Source organism: Carcharodon carcharias, chromosome 8 (genome assembly GCF_017639515.1).
Source record: "Carcharodon carcharias isolate sCarCar2 chromosome 8, sCarCar2.pri, whole genome shotgun sequence".
In the NCBI taxonomy this organism is placed as follows: domain Eukaryota; kingdom Metazoa; phylum Chordata; class Chondrichthyes; order Lamniformes; family Lamnidae; genus Carcharodon; species Carcharodon carcharias.
In genome coordinates, this window is record NC_054474.1 from 31,643,835 (window position 1) to 31,661,222 (window position 17,388).

A 17,388-nucleotide genomic window follows, 5' to 3' on the forward strand; every position below is an offset into this window, starting at 1 on the left:
CCTTACCGTTCTGCTGCCTCCACTCCAGGCTTGTCTCTCTTTAAATAAGTCTGTGGCTTCTCTCTGTGCCTCTCCTGGCAACCTCCAAAGGACACATTGAGGCGTGTTGCACCTCTATGTCTCTTTTCTTCTTTAAGACACTCCTTACACCCTACCTCTGACCATGCTTTTGGCCAAGTGCCTTAATACCGGCTTCTGTGACTGGATGTCAAATTTTACTTTGTATCAGCACTGTGAAATGCCCTACATTATGTTTATTCTGTTACTTTTATTAGGTTAAAGGTGCCATTTAAAAATTTGTTATTTTCTCAAAAGGCGCTGGCATTCATGTGACCTGAAGGTCACCAGTGAGGATTCAGAGTTACCTGAACAGAGAGGGATTCCATTCCCTTCATGTTCAGATAATGTGCGATGTCCGTCTGAAAACCTTACACGTGGATACCATGCACATTGGGTCAGTACATGATGCGTTTATTAAATGAAACTTAGATGTAGCTCATATATTTGAGGAAGGGGATCAATCTAATGGTTGGTTAATTGGAAGTGAGTCCTACCTTCTTGCGGAGACAGGTGAAATTTCATGAGGCCTGTGTCTCCACCAAGCAGATAATAGGAGCCATTGGATCCTTTAGCACCTCTTCAGGTTCTTGGGTAGAATTGGGCTAGTCCCAAAGAGGCGGAATAATCGGCCACATGGACCCTATGAGCCACCTCACCAGTCTGGAGTTCACTGCATGCTCACCAATTACGGTGTTGGGTGGGGTGTTGGCAGCTGCAATGAGGGCCTATGACAACCTCCAGCTGGCCTCCTAAGGCCTAAACTGCAGAAGCCTGAAGCTCCATTGAGTTGGGGGGGCCTTGACTTTTTCCCTCTTGCAGGGAACCTGCTGGGTAACCCATGGCCTTAGCCAATTGGTGAAATTGCGAGATAAGCTCCTGGACTCACAAATCTCTGTAGCAGACTCTGAGGCTAGGTCAGTCATGTGTTCTTGATGGAGAACATCGAAATGATACCCCACTGGTGCTCTCACCAGATATCTTCTCATCTCTGCAGACATCATGTCAGGCTCTGCTGACTCACTGCACTATGTCAGACTTCTGGCTGGTCTTAGCAGAGAGGCAGATATATTTACACCTCCAAGTTTTGCACCATCACCATGTTGCTGGAGTCAGATGCCAGGGAGCTTTAGTAGCATACAAGTACTCTTTGAGCATGCTTAACCATTGCACGTCTTGGTGTCAGACTGTTGAGAGTTGCTTGAAATTATCTCTGCTTAGGGTGGAGTTGAGGGTTTACTCCCAAGGAGAAGCCTGGCTTTCAATCAGTCCCTCACCATAGGGCATAATCTGAAAATTATCATCGGCTGTTCCCCGAGTCGAGAATGATGTCCACAGAGGGCCACGAGTTTCTGCCATGGTTTTTCATGTGACCAAACAGCCTTTTTCTTGACCTATAGATCTTTGGCACATGGACAGGAGGTCCCACAAGTTAGTGGGATTTGGACTGCAGGATTTGTTTCGTTTGCTTCTCTGCCTCTTCTCTGCCTCATCATTGAGATGTTGTGACTCAAAGCATCATGCAGCTTGATGGACAAATTGTTGCCATATTGAATGATTGGTAGCAAGCTCCTCCCAGTCATCAGTGTCAATGCTGTGCTTCAAGGAGAGATTCAGAGTATTCTTGAAGTGTTTTCTTTGTCCTCTCCTGGAAGGCTGACCATTTGAGAGTTGAGAAGGAAGACCTGGTGGGAGAGATGCTTTTCAGACACCCAGACACAGTATCCAGTCCATCGTAGTTAATATTGCAGGAGTTTTGGCTGAACGCTTGTGGAGTTGACTTAAAGAAGGCCACTAGGTTTTATTCGACGGTCCTCCTATTGAATCCGGAGGATGTGGCGGAGGCATTGCTGATGGAATTTCCCTAGTGTTCCTATGTGCCACTGATACACAGTCCAGGTCTCACTGCAGTACAGGAGTTAGTGACAACTGTTTTGTATACAAGAACTTTAATTGACTTGCAGAGGTCTTTGTTGTAGTTTGTAGAGGAATGAGCTGGCTTAGCTAATCCAGTCTTGGATCTCCTCTTCAATGGTGACCTTTTAAGAGAGGTGGCTGCTGAGGTATGGGAAGTGCTCAACATATTCCAGAGTCTATCCTTCAACATATATGGGAGGTGGAATATTTGACTGACCAGGTGTGGGTTGATATATGAGCTTGGTTTTGGTAACTTCCAAGGACAGGCTGAGTTTCTTGTATGATGAAGAGATCAAGAATGGCTCGGAAATCTGGTGCAAAATGGGCAATGACACTGCAGTCAACCACACACTGTAGATCAGCTATGTCATTAGTGGTCAGTTTAGTTTTGGCACAAAGGCAACCAAGGTTAATTAACTTTTCATCTAGGCATTATTTAACACTCGCACCAGAGGGCAGTTGATTGAACTGACTACAGCCTTTGACTCAGTAAATCACGAGGCTCTGTGGATTGTGCTCCAGAGATTTGGATGTCCAAGAAATCATCACAATCCTGCAACCACTTCATGATGATGTGACTGAAACTGTCTTGAGTAGGAGATCAGAAACATAAGGCTTCAAAATCCAGACCGGGGGTCTAGCAAGGCTGTGTAATAGTCCCCATACAATTTACAATTTACCTGACAGTCGCTATTCACCTTATCAATCTAAAACTGTATGGTGAGCAATTCCAGTGAGCTGCTGCTGAATACAGATTGGTAGAGGGGGGTTCAGTTCTCAACTACAGACTGCTGGGCCCTGCTTCACCTGAGCCTGACAGATTCCCCACTTTTCCTGATCTTGTCAGCTTCCGATAATGGTCTATCATTCTGGTGATCAATGTGGACCCATTCAGCACCTCTTCCGCCTCCCTCCAGGTGCCGGGCTGCAATCCAGACATGCGCTCAGGCTCCCTCATTCTACCTCAGCCTCATCGAGACAGCCTGGAGATTCCATACAAAGGTCTGAAATGCCACTTGTGGCCATTCATCAACATCTTTGAATCAGTCAGCTACAGGCAGAGAGAACTTGCTCAGATTGAACATTGTCATCACTGCTCTTAAAACTTTTGCATGATTTAAATTAAATTTTATTTAAATCAATCAATTGGATGAATGCAGTGTTTAAAATCAATGTGCACAAACTCAAAACACTCATCATTGCTTTTAAAACTTATGATTTAAATTAAAATTAAAACTGAATTTCAATCAATCAATTAATCAGATCAAAGCACTTTCCCAAATCAATTGATACAATACTCAGATTTAAATCACTCAGTACTGCTGTGCATTAAATAAATCAATTCATCAGATAATTTAAGCCACATTGACATTTTTCTCCAAAAAGAAAGGCCTGTCCTCTTATCTTTTAATCTTGAACACCACACTGAAGGTAAAATTTTCAAACTGACTTTTTGTACGATCCTTCCCCAGATATTTGAGTTGCGAATGTCTCTGTTCTCAGTGTCACTTGTTGATCACACCAGGTCACGCTGCTCTGTTGTGCTGATTCACACGAAATCTTGCGGTTGACGGTATGCAAGTGAGTTTGGTTGAAAACTTGAATCATACGTTCAATTCAGAGAAACAGTGCCCATTTTCCTGATTGTGCTCAAAGTGGATACACTCCCCATAGAGTTGATCCTGATCTTCGCTCTGGTCAGCAGAGCTCATGGTTCACTGGCCACTATGCATAGCTCTCATGCCTTGCAGCATTAACACAAGAAATAGGGGTAGACCATACTGCCTGTCGAGACTGCTCCTCCATTCAATACGATCATGACTGATCTTAGGACCATAGAACCACAGAAAGGTTATGGTGCAGAAAGAGGGAATTCAGCCCATCGTGTCTGTGCCGGACAAAAAGAGAAAAAGGAAGCTAGCTGCTCATTTTAATCCCGCTTTCCAGCACCTGGTCTGTAGCCTTGAAGGTTACAGCACTTCACATGCAGATCCAGGTACCTTTAAATGATTTGAGCGTTTCAGCCCCAACCACCAACTTAGGCAGTGAATTTCAAGTGCCCACATGCCCCCTCTGATCCTTGTACCTTTTATCTATGCCCCCTGGTAATTGACTCCTCAGCTAGAGGAAACAAGTCTTTCCTTTCTACCCTATCTAGGCCCCTCATAATTTTGTACACCTCAATTAGATCACCCCTTAGCCTATCTAAACTCTCCGCATAGCTGCAATTTTCAAGCCCTGGCAACATTCTTGTAGATCTCTTCTGCACTCTCTCCAGAGCAATCATAACCTTCCTGTAATGTGGTGATCAGAACTGAGCACACAATTCCAGCTGTGGCCTAACCAGGGTTTTATACAGTTCCTGCATTACATCCCTACTTTTGTATTCAATACCTCGCCCAATAAAGGAAAGCATTCCATATGCTTTCTTGACCACCTTGTCCACCTGTCCTGCCAGCTTCAAGGATCTATGAACATGTCGTCCAATTACTCACACTTCCTTAACCCCTCTCAATAACTTCCCGTTTATTGAGTATTCCCTTGCTTTGTTTGCCCTCCCTAAATGCATTGCCTCACACTTTTCCAGATTGAATTCCATTTGCCACTTCTCCGCCCATTCAATCTAACCATTGATATAATTCTGGAGTCAACAGCTATTCTCTTCACTATCAATTACATGGCCAATTTTTGTGTCATCTGCAAATTTCCCAATCGTGCCTCCCATATTTAAGTCTAAATCATTAATATATACAACAAACAGCAAGGGCCCCAACACTGAGCCCTGTGGAATGCTACTGGGAACCATTTTCCATTCGCAAAAACATCCATCGACGAATATTGTTTGTTTTCTGTCACTGAGCGGATTGTGGATCCAACCTGCCACCTTTCCCTGTATCCCATGAGATATCAGTTTCCTGACCAGTCTGCCATGTTGGACCTTGTCAAATGCCTTACTGAAATCCACATAGACAACATCCACTCCACTACCCTCATTAATCCTCCTTGTTACTTCATCAAATAATTCTATCAAGTTAAGGCACGATCTTCCCCTAACAAAACCATGCTGACCATCCTTGATCAATCTGTGCCTTTCTAAGTAATAGCTTATCCTGTCTCTTAGAATTGTTTCCAAGAATTTGCCCACCACTGAAGTCAGACGGACCGGTCTATAATTTTCTGGCATATTGCTCGCGATAATGGTACAATGTTCACAGACCTCCAAACCGCTGGGACCTTACCTTTATCCAGTGAGGAATCCATCTGACCCTGGTGATGTATCCACCTTCAAGGATACCAGTCCCTCCAGTACTTCCTCTCTCATTATGCTTATTGTATCTAATATTTCACACTCTGCCTCTTTAACAAGAATGTCTGCATCATCCCTCTCCTTAGTGAAGACAGAGACAAAGTACCCTGCCCACATCTACATCAACCCACACGTTACCATGTACATCTCTGATAGGCCCTACCTTTTCATTAGTTATTCACTTGTTTTTAATGTATCGGTAAAACATCTTAGGGTTTTCTTTGATTTTACCTGCCAATATTTTTTTGTATCCTTTCTTTGCTTTTCTAATTTCCACTTTTACTTCACCCCTGTACTTCCTATACTCCCCTAGGCTTTCTACAGTGTTAAGTCTTTTGTGACTGTCATAAGCTTTCTTTTTCTACTTTATCTTGGCCTCTATGCTTCTGGATAACCAGGGGGCTCTAGACTTGGCAGGACCACCCTTATTCTCTGTGGGAGCATGTCTACACTGTGCCTGTAGAATCTTGCCTTTGAATGCCTCCTACTGATTGGACATTGTTTTCCCTATTAGTAGCTGTATCCAGTCCATTTTCACCAGCTTACCTCCCAGCTTTGTCAAATTTGTCTTCTCCCAATTTAGAGCTTTTGCTCCTGTTCTATCTGGACCTTTTCCATAATGATGCTAAATCTAACTATATTATGGTCACTATCTCCGAAATGGTCCCCCACTGCTACTTCCTCTACTTGCCCAGCTTCATTTCCTAAGTCTAAATCTAGAATTGCGCCCCCTCTTGATGGGCTTGTTATGTGCTGGCTAAAAAAGTTCTCTTGAATACTGTTCAAGAATTTTGGGCTTGCTGTGTATCCCAATTGATATTAGGGTGGTTGAAGTCCCCAACTAATACTGCCTTATTGTTTTTGAACTCAGAAGTCTGTCTACATATTTGCTCTTCAAATTCCCTTCCACTATTTGGGAGTTTATACTACATTCCTACCAGTGTGGCTGCCCCTTTTTTATTTCTGAGCTCAACCCATATGGCCTCGTTTGATGCTTCATTTGGTATATCATCCCTCCTCACAGGTGTAATTGTTTCTTTAACCAATAATGCTACACTCCCACCTTCTTTATCCCCCTCTCTATCCTGCCTGAAAACTCTATACCCAGGCATGTTCAGCTGTAATTTTTGCCCCTCTGTAAGCCAAGTTTCCATTATAGCGATGATATCATGCTGCCATGTGTCTATCTGTGCCCTCAACTCATCGGCTTTATTTACTATGCTTCTTGGATTTACATATATACCTTTTAACAATGCCAAATTCCTGTGCTGAGAGTCACTCACTAATTCTCCAACTCCCGTTTCCTGCTCTGCATTTGCCCTCAGGTTCCCATCCCCCTGCCAATCTAGTTTAAATTCCCCCAACAGCACTGGCAAATCTCCCTGAGAGGATATTCACTCTAGACTTGTTCAGGTGTAGACTGTCCAACTTGTACAGATCACACCATCCCTAGAACCAGTCCCAATGCGTCAGAAATCTGATTCCCTCCCTCCTACATTAGCTTTCCAGCCAATTGTTTAGTCACTCAATTCTCCTATTTCCAAACTCGCTTGCACGTGGGACCAGGAGTAATCCTGTGATTAGTGCTTTAGGTGTCCTGCTTTTCAATCCCCTTCCTAGCTTCCTAAAGTCTGCTTTCAGGACTTTATCCACTTTCCTACCTAAGTCTTTGTACCAATGTGGACCACGACCTCTGGCTGATCACCCTCCCCCAGAAGAATGTCCTCCAGCCACTCCTTGACCCTGGAAACATGGGTGCGACATATCATCCTGGAGTCACATCTACAGCCACAGAAACGCCTGTCTGTTCCCCTAACTAATTAATCCCTTATTACTGCTGCTCTTCCCTTCTTCTTTTGCCCCTCCTGTACAGCAGAGCTGCCTGTGGTGCCACAGACTTGGCCCTGACTACGCTTCACCGAGGAACCAACGCTCTCACCAGTATCCAAAGCAGAAAACTGATTGGCGAGCAGGACCCCAAAGGACTCCTGCACTACCTGCCTAATTTTCTTGGACTGCCTGGTGGTCACCCATTTCCTCTCTGCCTTCAGGCTCCTAAGCTGGGGTGTGACCACCTCTCTGAACGTGCTATCCACATAGCACTCAGCCTTGCGGATGTGCCACAGTGACTCCAGAGCTCAAGGTTCCGCAGCTGGTGACACTTCCTGCACATGTGGCCGACAAGGACACAGATAACGTCCACAACTTCCCATATATTACAAGACACACATTCCACATGACCGAGCTGTCCTGCCATGGCTTCAATTTACTTCCCTTGTGCTAACTTTATTTTACTTAGGTTTACTTTTGCTACTTTATTTTATCTGGCCTCGACAACTTTATTTCCCCATTGCTTGTGTTTCTTACTTACATGTAAGTAGCCCCTTTTAAAAAGAATGTATTTTTCTAATTCTCAGCTATTTGATGACTGTGCCTAACAGCAGTTTCTCGCCAACCAATGAACCTATGTTTCCCTGAGATATTAGGTGCTAGGTACTGCTGGCTGCCTGGCTCGGGGTTCTCCTCTCACACTCTCCTCTAGGTGTTGCTGACTGCCTGTCCCAGGGTCCTCCTCTCTTGGGCTTCAACTCCTGAGTATAATTTTGGTGATCAACCATTGTTAAAGTTACCGATTGATAACAAGCTAGCTTTGTTTTGCTGTCTTCATTTCAAACAATTAGACTAATGAATAAAAGCACCTCTGTCATCAATCCACCATTCTTATCTGTGGTTTTAACAAGTGCTTATTACCTTGACAAACAAGCACAGCGAGTTTACCAGAGTAAGAGCAGCTAGTGAAACAAATTCATTCACAGATCAGTCTTGTGTTTCCTAGAGCTTTTTCCAAATGTATACTTTATGCATAAAATATATAAAAGTACATTACAAAACATTTTGACTTGAAAATTACTGAACATGCAATAGAATTCAACTTGTCTCCATAGAGCATGTTCCACTCTGACAGATTGTTGACAGAGGTGCCTCAATAAAATTTCAATACTCTTGATATTTACCATATACATTCCTTGTCAGGTATGCAGCCGAAGGGTTCTACACAGTTTCTAGCTCCTTGGTGTACTGTGGCTGAAAGGCTTTAGACAGCAACTTTTCCTCATTCTGCCTCTGCAGTGGCTGCCCCAACCTTTGGTGTAGCCTTCAGCACATCGTCCTGGACCTTGGAATGTGCCAAACTGCAACACTCATTCGAGAACAACTCTTTGCACTGGAAGACCAGCAAGTCTCTTGCAGACCAAAGAGCATCTTTCATCGAGTTGATGGTCCTCCAGCTGCAGTTGATGTTTATCTTGGAGTGTGACCCTGGGAACAGCCTTTAAAGCAGAGTCCAGTGTCACAGAGCTGCTTGGGATGAACCTCAACAAAAAACACTGCATCTCTCTTCATACTTTCTTCTCAAAAGCACATCCCAGAAGGAGGTGGACAACAGCCTCTTCCCCACCTCAGCCACCTCAGGATGGGACTCCAGGCATGTCGGAAGAATCTGATGGGGAAAGTCTTTCTCACCAGCAGCCATACTACATCTTGGTGCTCCTTTGAAGCTCTGGCGATGAGGCATTCTGCCAAATAACTTAGACAGAATGCTCAGGGAACCATCTGACAGGATCTACCACCTCCTTTTCCCATAGGGCCTCTGGGACATTCCATGCAGACCACTACCTGATGGACTTGTGGTCAAAGGTGTTTTTCCTCATAAGCTTTTCCATGAGGGATAGGTGGTATGGCACTGTCCAACTGCTTGGAGCATTTCTGGGCAATGTGGCTATCCTTGGCAACACTGGGAACAGGTAGAACCTCAGCAAGTAGTGATACTTGATGTTTGCATACCAAGGGTCCATGCACAGCTTGATGCAGCCACACACAAAGGTGATGGTGATGTTAGGTAAACTTTTTCCCCCTTTATCCAGAAGTTTGTACATCCTGTCCCTGTGAACACGATCCATTTTTGACCTCCAGATAAGGTGGAAGATGACTTGGGTGATTGCCATGGCGCAAGAGTGAGGAAAGGCTAAATCTGCGCCACGTACAGCAACACCAGGAGTGCTTCAACCTGGTGACCAAATTCTTACTCTCAATGGAGAGGGAGTGTTGCTCCCACATCTCCAGTTTTTGTTTTACCATAGAGATGTGGGAGCAACACTCCCTCTCCATTGGAATGAAGAACCTCTTGATGTTGGCATTGATTACTACCCACCAGTGCACCGGGGACTCATGGTTCACCAACCTTTTTAATCCCTTTTGAGTTTCTCGGTGTTTTCTGGGGTTAACAAACTCACGTTCAGCTTCCATGTCTCCCGCCAACCCTCAGGTCTTCCTGTAAGTGATAGTAGGCTAGTAGGAGGCAGTGAACAGAGAAGAACACTGGCTTGATGTCAGTGGTCCTGGTCGTGGAAGTGCGGGATATAAACAGGGGCCTAGATCTTTGTGTCGGAGAGCGGGGGGCGGGGCCTGCTCGCCAACGCGTAAAATGACACAGAGTGACGTTGGGTGGAACTCCCGATGTCACCCCGCGTCATTTGCATTTTCAGGTCGGCGGGGGAGCAGCCGAGCCAGCTGTGTACCTGCCCCCCTGTCAATGGCCTATTGAGGCCATTGGGAAAATAATTAAACCAATTAGCGGACCTGCCCATAACTGAATTAAAAAATTAACATTCACTTTTACTTAAAGTTATGTCCATGTCCCAACTCATGTGACATTGTCACATGAGGGGAGATGGGTGGTAAATGAAATTTTTGACAGAATAATTTTTTCACTTTGGGAACTGATCTCCCTGAGGCAGCACTTAGTCTCAGGAAGATCGGAGCTCTCCTTCGCACACGTGTGAAAGAGCGCACTTCCACATTTGCCATACTCCCCCACTGCACAGGGAGCGCATAACGCTTCCGTGTGGACGTCACGCTGGGCGGGCCTAAAATGGTGGCACACCCCCGATTGGGGGCGCCAATTGGAGGGCTGCCTGTCCACGCCCGCTCCTGTACATCCTCCTCCCACGCCCCAATCCCCCCCCCCACCCCGCCAACGAGGGGAGAATGTTGCCCAGGAAGTCTATCCTGGAACGGACTGACCCACCTGGCTGGAACCAGGTGTATCTACGCTGCACTCCATCTGCAGGATTGCTGAAGACATCGCGCAGCTTGACATCTTTTATTGTTTACACCAGGAGTCTGGATGTGGTGTCCAGTTTGCTTTTGTCCCTGCCGGATCGTCCAGCCAGTCACTGGCCAGGACAACTGACATGGACGTCACCAGCAGCAGTGGGAGCTGCTGAAGGATGACATGCTGCTCGCTGTTTTGAGCCTGGGGGCACGTTAATTAACCAGAGCGGACCATTTTTATACTTTACGCCTGCTATGAGGAGGTGTCCGCCCACTACCACCTTAACTTCGAAGATGGCAAAGTTGCCTCCCGGCAGCAGACTATCCAAGCTGGAGGAACGTGAATCATTTCTTCTCAACAAGATCGGTGGCCCATGGGACCATCATCACAACCATTGCCTGTAGGAGACAAGGTGCAATACCACATACTCCTGTAAAAACAGCAGGTCAGCTGTAACCTTGGCAAGGGAATCCAAGGTTGATGCATATGCCAGTAGATTTAACACTACGCATGTCAATGGAAGCGATCTTTATTAACATTTTAAAATGTTTTATCTTTACCAGACCTGTTGCCTTCGACAGTCCTTGGGTCTGCTCCTATACACCCACAGTGTACACTAATTGTCTCACCTGTGATGGGCTGAGAAAACTGACCTGGCCCACCCCGTTAGAATTGTTCCACCCCTGTGACATTGGAAGGTTTATGCAAAGAACAAAGTTTGGACACTTCCCTGTTGAAGAAATCTTTCCCATCTGTTTCCCTTGAGGGTATTGTCAGCTTCCTGCAGATGCTGCACTGAATGCTTCACTGCTTCCGGCTTCCCGCAGCTGGGATGCACTACGTTGTTCACTGCTCCTGGCTTCCTGGAGCTGGGATGCAATGAGCTCTTCCCTGCTCCTGGCTTCCTGGAGCTGGGATGCAATGAGCTCTTCCCTGCTCCTGGCTTCCTGGAGCTGGGATGCACTGCATTGTTCACTGCTCCCAGCTTCCTGGAGCTGGAGCGCACTCTGCTCTCCGTTTGAGGTTGGGGTGAGCTGGCCTCTTCGCCATCTCCAATGTTTTGGAGCTTGGGTATCTCCTCTTCTAGCTCTCTAGAGCTTTTGCCATTTCTTCTGTAGGTGCCGCCCTCATTCTTCTTTGTCTGAAGAGCATCAGCCCTTGTCGTCTGTGTCAGATGGTAGTTGCCTCGTGCTGCTGGTCTGGGAAATGGGTTGGTTCCTTCTTGGCTCCTTCATTTTGGTCTTCCCCACCAGCTGCCACTCCCCTGGTTGCCCCACTGCTGTTTGCTCCTCCACTGATTCTGTCTGCTGAGCAATGGGAGGTTTGGTGGACAGTGTTGGTGTTTGGCAGTCTGCTGCTTCATTCATTTCCTCCCTTTTGTCCCTCTCGGAGCAAGTCATTGTCCCATTCTGCTCATTGTAGGGCTTGGTGGCTGGAGGGTTGCAGGTCTCTATGATGGTAATCCCATTCATCATTCCATCAGCATGTCTCTCCTTCCTTGATTCTCGCTGTCTGGGCACAACTGAGGCAGCGTTTGGGCAGGCCATGTAGAGGTTGCCTGCCCCTCTACACAGGTTGCAGAACTTAGCCTGCTTGTTGTCCTTTGTCGGATGACCTTCCTGCTTGTAGCTCTTGCAGATAATATTAGAAACCCAAATAGAAATAATTCCAGCCCATCTGGATAAAGAAATTCTATTTATTTGCTGAAATGTATGGCCTGACCACTAGATGGCAGTCTTAATCTGGAAATCTCAGTCCATCCTCCATAGAATAATGCTGTGAGAAAAGGACATTACAATGAGTCACAATATGAGGCTCACAAAATTAAAACTACACAATACTTTGCACATTTAATTGAGCATTTAAGTGCCTTAAAGCTTGACAGAATAAAAAAAAATCTACCAGGATTTGTTTGAATCAATTCAGACTGATGGGATGAAAGCCTCTTCTTCCAATTAATTATAATGGGCATCAATTGAATCAAATTGGAACTTATCTCAGGTTTAAGTGGGTACAGTCTCCAAAATGAGCCATAGTTCAGCAAAAATTGGTGCAACATTCTTCTTGTATAGAAAAATTGGCTAAATGTGTTTTTTGTTGTTGTTGCTAACAAATTGGTAACAAAATTACAGCAAAGTGCAATTCTGAAACCTATGCTACCTTAGTAACAATGAACTTGCAGCCAATTGCAACACAGCTGCAGTAGCAATCTTTTAATACAGTAAACAAACCACTTATCCATTTCTAAACATTGGAAAGTTTAACTCACTTGTGGCGAACACATTTTTGTGATCCAAGTGCTGGCAACCTCCATCATTGGGGGCGCAAGCAGATTTTTGATTGGGATGGAAGGCTGCAATTATACAAAAGAAGCGCCAAGTGTTACATAAGTCGTTGGAAATGAAAACGTAAGTGTGGTCTTGGCCACTCGGCATACCTGATTGTAGCTTCTGAAGAAGTTGCAAGGACTTATAGAAAAGTGCAAATGTAAGGCAAAGATATCGCAGTAAAGTAACATGGCATAAAAATGTACATTAAAAGGAAGGCAGAAGCAGTTAAAGAAGGTGAAAAATCCTGCATTCACACATAAATATTTTTAAAGAAGTAGCAAGTATAAATGGTGAAAATAACAAGTTATGCAAATTGCATCCAACCCTGGAAAGGAATTTACATTGACCAAATTGCCATCTGTTCCTTCCTGTGGCAATAACCAGCACTTTTACTTTAAATCTTCGTCCTTCAGGTACCATACCCAGGCATTGGCAACCATGGACTTCCATTGGATTGGCCCACGATTATCCTTGGCAAAGTGGTATGCCGTTGCCTTCTGCAGTATATCTGACCAGGAAACTCTCCCGCACTTTACTGCCAGCCATCAGGCATGTTGGAAGGATTTACAGGCTGATAATCAACCAGTTTGGATACATTATGCATTGACCTTCCATGGCCATCAAGCCCTGAAGTGGGACTTGAACCCAGAGCTTCAGACACTATCACTGTGCCATTAGACCTCCCTTAGCTTAAACACAAAACTCAAAAACAATAGGAGGATACAGGATTACACCCAGAGTAATGGGTGGCATGCTCCCAGACACAAAACAATGCATCTTGTGAGGAACTTTCAATTGATTTATTCAGCAAAGAGGGTTTGGAAAGCATTAGAATGGTAGAGATTGAAATAAAGAGAAATCTGCATTTATGAGGCACTTTTCATGACCATATCAAAGTTAATTAAAACAGAATTACCTGGAAAAACTCAGCAGGTCTTGTAGCATCGGCGGAGAAGAAAAGAGTCGACTTTTCGAGTCCTCATGACCCTTCATGAGGACTCGAAACATCGACTCTTTTCTTCTCCGCCGATGCTGCCAGACCTGCTGAGTTTTTCCAGGTAATTCTGTTTTTGTTTTGGATTTCCAGCATCTGCAGTTTTTTGTTTTTATCAAAGTTAATTAAGCCTCCTTGAAGTGCAGTCACTGTTGTAATGTAGGAAGTGCAGTGGTCAACTTATCCACAGGAAACTCCCACAAACAGCAATGTGCTTATGACCAGTTAATCTGTTTTTGTGATGCTAATTGAAGGCTAACTTCACTGGTCTTCTTTGAAATGGTGTCATGGGACTTTTTATGTCTGCTTGAGAGAGCAGACAGGGCCTCAATTTAATGTCTCATCCAAAACAAACCACCTCCAACACTCCCTCAGTACTGCACTAGAGTTTCGGCCTTGATTTTTGTGCTCAAGTTGTGAAGTGTGGATTGAACCCACAACCTTCTGATGTAGAGATGAGTTTCCTGCCAACCGAGCCATGGCTGGCAGATTGGAGTGATGTAAAATGCAATGTATTCCTATGTAATGAGGATGTCCAGTGTGTGATTACATCATTAGAATATGTGTTCTGGCTGTCTTGGTGTCTGTCTCTCTTTACAAGTTCCTCGCAATATATAACAGATTTTGGCAACAAAATAGTTTACCAGTGCGAAACATTTTGCAGCAAATGACAGGAGAGACCATGAGGAACAAAATATATCAGCTCCCAATGACCTACTTGCTAGGATGGTGAAAGTTTTCGAAGAGATTGTGCAGAGTTTCATTGGACCATAACTTCTGAGCTCCAGGGCATTGTATTGGGGGGGGGGGGGGGGGGGGGGGGGGGTGCGGTACCCCAAAGGTGCACTGGGGAACCACTCCCTGGAAGTTCCCCAGTAAAGTTTGCATGGTAATTGCCTGGAAATGTAATCTTCCCCTGGGCAATTGCTCTGCACTGGGAACCATCCAAAAATGCGATTTAAATCGCAAACTTCGGATAGTTCCAATTTATTCCATCAATAGTTACCCAGAAAAAGTTAGAAGAATTAAAACCTCTTCTAACTCCTGGGTAACTGTTGCACAGACCATGGGATTCCCCATGCCTGCCTGACCCCCGCAGGAGACTTCCCCCAGCACACACCCTCCCCAACTACTTCCCCCACTGGATTCCCCTGCCCTCCTGACCACTCCCCCACCCCCCCCTCCCCACCCCCCAACAGTGGGATTCCCCACCACCACCACGGGGACTCTTCCCCACATCCCAACCAGATCCGACTGACTCTCAATCGCCCTTCCCACACAAAGGCCAACCTGAGCCAACTCTCCCCACTACCCTCCCCCCTCCCCCCAGCCCCCAAGGCCTGACCTGCAATCCCAAAGCCCGGCCCAACCCACCATCCCCGCCCCGGTGGACGGACCTGACCCTCTGCCCACCAAAATCACCCCCCTGCCAAATCCTACCCACTTACCTTATACACGTACCTTCTCCCTGGCCTGTCATGGACCTTTATGCTTGGCTGGACCTTTAACTGACCTGGTTAATGGCAGCCTGTGCTGTGAGAGGGGGTGCGTGGCCTCCTTGGGTCCAGCAGAGCTGCAGTGCCCAGATCTCGCCCGGCCTGAGTCAGAAGGTCAGGCGAGATGGGATCGAAAAACATCTTGGGTAAGGAAATGGGAACGGAATGACAATCCGATTCTGACTGCCGCTCCTAAGAAGCTCAGGCCCATTGTTTCTGCAACCTCCCAGTGTCCATCTGATTCAACTACTGACTGCACTGGCTTTTGTGAGTTTATTCAGATTAAGCTGATTTAGCTTCCGTATCACTGTTATGCACAGCCACGGTGAAGGGTTTACTGGATCACTGTTACATCTGAAAACAGGGCAAAGATGGCTGCACCCATGGGATACATTGGAAGGTTAGGAATGTATGATAGAGTTTGAGAACCTTTCCATTCATACATTGTAAGGGCGGACATGTTCTTCAGTACTAGTAATACGTTATAACTCAAAGGTGAAAGTGAAGAAGCCCAGACTGAGAATACGGCAATTCTTGTGTGGAAGAAAGCAATTTTGCAAACAGAGATTGGCCTGCAAATGTATGTCACACCAACAAATTTGCTCTCAACAAGGCAAAAGTTGTGCCATTCAAAATAATTATCACCAAGCTGGAGGGAAATTTTACTCCTAAACCACTAGAGATAGCAGAAAGCTACAAATTTGGAACAAGAAACTGGAAAAGTAGTGAAGCGTTTGGCGAGCACATTGTGGAACTGAAGGATTTACCATTACATTGCAACTTTGGTACATTCTTAGGGCACAGATTATGAGACAGATTTGTGTGTTGAATGATAGATGAAAGAATGCAGCTGAACTTACTAAACACAGAAAATCTTTTATTTGAACTAGCGTGTAAGATTGCGTTTACCATGGAGATGATATCAAAGAATTCTTGGGAATATTATTCGAAAGAGTTAAACGACTTTAGTTAGAAGTGTCTTTTAGTAAAAATAAAATATAAGCAAAAAAGAGCAGAACTGAATATTTGTTAATGTACTCTAGACAGAGTAAGGAATGAGACAAATAAGCTGCTAGGACAAAGGGCAAGGCCAGGGAGTGGGTGTTGAGTCTGGATGTGGCCCTAGACTCCACAATCAGCAAGATATTGGAGGTCTTGCATTGATGAGAACAATGCCTAGTACGTGTACACACAGGAAATGGACATCTGTTTAGCATATGATTGTATGTGTATGTGACTAACTGTGTATAAAAGGGTGATTTTGCTGTAATCTGCAGAGTTCAGTCTTGGACTGCCTGAGGCTGACTCTTCCTGCATATGCTTGCATAAAAGATCGAAGCCTGTTCCTAAGTCTCCTGGTGTTGGACTGGGTAGCACCACAATGTGTCTAAAGCAAGTGACTAATACAACTTCTGTCCGCTGTCAGAAGGCTTCTGCCAAGTCTAAAGCCAGGAGATCTGATCAGAGGAATGCTGTTGAGAGAGGTTTAGTGGCTTGCTATCGCTGTAATGGCAACCATATTTCACAAGCATGTCCATACAGAAATGACAAATGCTTTAATTGTCAGAAGGCAGAGCATATTACAACTGCTTGCAGAGGGAAAGCCAAAGCAGGAAAGAGAACTCATTCCAATGGTATTGAAAAACAGCAACATCATAAGCCTGGAGTTCACAATCGTGAAATGAATTCAGAGTGCTTAAGGGACAAGGAGTAGGGATGTATGGTATTTCTGTCACTCACAATCACTCAAATGACAGAGATCCATGTACATTGCTGTTGGTAAATCAATACATCAACATGCACAACAATCCGGCTGCAGATTGCTCAAACCTGAGTAGAGACATGTACAAGAGCAAATTCAGTGACAGACCTATAACTGAGAGCACAGTTCAATTGAAAACCCACTCTGGTGTAGTGTTAGAAACATGTGGACAAATGGGTTGCAATTCCAATATAAGGGCAAGCCCTTCAAATTGGCCATTGTTTTAGTGAGAAATGTCAGCAAACCAATGTTAACATGCAAAGACTTGCTTTATGAGCTGAAGTCGGTCTGGATGCATATTTTTCAAGTTAAGTTGACCAATAAACTTAATCAGCTATTGAATAGCTGTAGCTATATTTCCAAAGACATTTATGAAGGTATAATTGGAATCACACTTCCAAATTAGGCTTTA